We start from the raw sequence: 2,856 nt of genomic DNA on the forward strand, positions 1-2,856 counted from the left end.
GGAAATCGCGGCAGCCGGGCTGGCCCACGAGCACTGGAAGGGAGGGCCACGTGGAGGGAGAGCCTCTCTAAGGGGACTGGGAGCGTGCGCGGCACCCTCTTTTCGGGGTAGATTTTGCCCCTCCTTTCAGCTATTTGAAAATTTTCCTCGGGCAGCCATTTTGTTCCTTGCATTTCTTTTCTTTCTTTGGGACAGCTTTGGTTGCTACCTCTTGCACAATGTTGTAAACCTCCGTCCATAGTTCTTCAGGCATTCTGTCTATCAGATCTAATCCCTTAAATCTATTTGTCACCACAACTGTATATTCAGCAGGAATGTGATTTAGGTCAGTGATGGTGAACCTTTTTGAGACTGAGTGCTCAAACTACAACCCAAACCCCACTTATTTATCGCAAAGTGCCAACACTACAATGAAACCTGTAAACAGAGGTTTTGGTTTAGAAAAAACAACTCACAGCCAATCCAAGCAAATATATATTTGGTTTAACCTGCTGAGCTGCTGCACTGGTTGATCGAAAGGTCGCCAGTTCAAATCTGTACAACTAGGTGAGTTCCCGTTCCTCCGACCAGCTCCTGCCAACTGTGCAGTTCGAAAGCATGTTAATGCATGCAGATAAAAAGGTGCCACTTCTGTGGAAAAGTAACAGCATTCCGTGCACTTTGGTGTTTAGTCTTGCTTCCAACATGACCACGGACACTGCCTGTGGACTAAACGCTGGCTCCCTCAGCTAGGAAACGGAGATGAGCACCGCCCCCTAGAGTCAGACATGACTGTACATTGATGTCAAAGGGAACCTTTTCCTTTATCCTCGACAGCGCACGGACCAGCCATGCAAAAGCTCGAATGAGTGGCGGCTAATGAGCCGCGGTTTGTGACATCATCACCTAGCACCGCCACTCGTTTCCATGCGCAAGGGCCCTGTGTGCGCTGTTATCCAATGCTCGGCTGCTGGCGCGATGCTGGGGTGACCTGGCTCACATGCCGAGAGAGAGGGCTCTGCGTGCCCGCTGCGGCAGCCGTGCCATGAGTTCGCCACCACTGACGTAGCCCTACTCTGGTGCACACCCCTAACCCTAATATACGGGTAAAATACCATTGAAAGGTGCAATTTGAAAAAGCCTTCCTTGAGTTGCTGTTTTTGCACAGTTTAAGATTTCTGCCCATAGTAAGCACATTCCAACCATCAAAATCATACCAGGACACCTTTTTTTTCTAACACTAACCCTACCCTGGTGCACACCCCAACCCTAATGTAGGGCTAAAATACCATATGAAAGAGGATAATTTTGAAAGACTTTTTCTTGAGTAGCTTTTTCTGCACAGCTCAACATTTCTCCCCATTCTAAGCACAATCCAACCATCAAAATCAAACCAGGACATCTCGTTTTTCTATCCCTGCCCCTGCCCTCATGCACACCCCTAATCCTACTATAGGGCGAATGTTCCATGGAAAAGGGGGCGATTTTGAAAAAGCGCTCCTTGAGAAGCATTTTCTGCATGGTTCAACATTTCTGCCCAGTCTAAGAACATTCCTACCATCAGTATCAAAGCCGGACACAATGTTTTGCCAACGCTAACCTTACCTTGGTGCACAACCCAAACCCAATATAGGACTAAAATGCCATAGAAAAGGGGCTGGCTTTTGAAAAGCTTTCCTTGAGTGGCTTTTTCTGCACAGCTCCTCATGTCTGCCCATTCAAAACACATTCTAACCATGAAATTCATACCAGGACACCTTGTTTTTCTAACCCTTATCCTACACTGGTGCGCACCCCAAGGCCTAATATATAAGTAAAATACCTTAGAAAAGAGGATGATTTGGGGAAAGCCTTCTTTGAGTAGCTTTTTCTGCACAGCTCAACATTTCTGCAAATTCTGAACACAATCCAATCATCAATATCATACCAGAACACCTTTTTTCCTAACTCTGACCCTGTCCTCATGCACACCCCTAATCCTCATATCGGGCGAAAGTTCCAATGAAAATAGGACGATTTAGAAAAAGCCTTCCTTGAGTAGCTTTTTCTGCACAGCTCAACCTTTCTGCCCATTCTAAACAAATTCCAACCATCAAAATCCTGCCAGGACAACTCATTTTTCGATCCCTAACTCTGCCCCGGTGCACACCCCTAAACCTAACAGACAGGTAAGCTACCATAGAAAGAGGATGTGTTTGGAAAAACCTTCCTTGAGTAAATTCTTCTGCACAGCTCAACATTTCTGCCCATTCTAAACACATCCCAACCATCAAAATCGTGCCAGGACACCTCGTTTTTCTACCCCCAACCCAGTGATGGTGAACATTTAGAGACTGAGTGCCCAAACTAACACAAAACCCACTTATATATCGCAAAGTGCCAACACTGCAATAAAACCTGAAAGCTGAGGTTTTTGTTTATAAAAAAGCAACACACATCAAGCCAATCAAATATACATACACACACACACACATATATATATCTTGGGCAGAGCAATGACTGGTCATGCGAAAGCGCGGACGAGTCGTGACTAATGAGTTGCGGCTTGTGATGTCATCGCCTGGCGCCGCTACTGCTTTCCAAGCATGCACATGGCCCGCATGGGTGCTGTTACCCGATGTTCAGCAGCTGGGCCGATGCTGGGGCGACAGTGCTCGCCTGCTGACAGAGGGGCTCTGCATGCCCACTATGGCACGTGTGCCATAGGTTTGTCACCACTGATTTAGGTCATACCTGAGTGGCCGAGAGCTTTTTCCTACTTTCTTCAATTTAAGCTTAAAGTGGCACCAATCCCGTCACCAAATTGAATCGTAAATCTGTATGTGTGTATGTTTGTGTGTGCGCGCACGTATGCAGGATGGTAGGGGTTTGACATTT

The 2,856-nt window shown here is 46.7% G+C and overlaps 1 long non-coding RNA gene across 1 annotated transcript; it reads right to left on the reverse strand.

The window, feature by feature from the left end:
- Window positions 1–1,113: 1,113 nt before the first annotated feature.
- Window positions 1,114–2,446, reverse strand: LOC123021447. The gene is made up of 2 exons (XR_006414322.1): window positions 2,218–2,446; window positions 1,114–2,040 (listed from the first exon to the last, which is right to left on the reverse strand). It is a non-coding gene; the product is annotated as an uncharacterized LOC123021447 (long non-coding RNA).
- Window positions 2,447–2,856: the final 410 nt, after the last annotated feature.

This window comes from Varanus komodoensis, unplaced genomic scaffold (assembly GCF_004798865.1).
Source record: "Varanus komodoensis strain SLA01 unplaced genomic scaffold, ASM479886v1 scaffold162, whole genome shotgun sequence".
Lineage (NCBI taxonomy): Eukaryota > Metazoa > Chordata > Lepidosauria > Squamata > Varanidae > Varanus > Varanus komodoensis.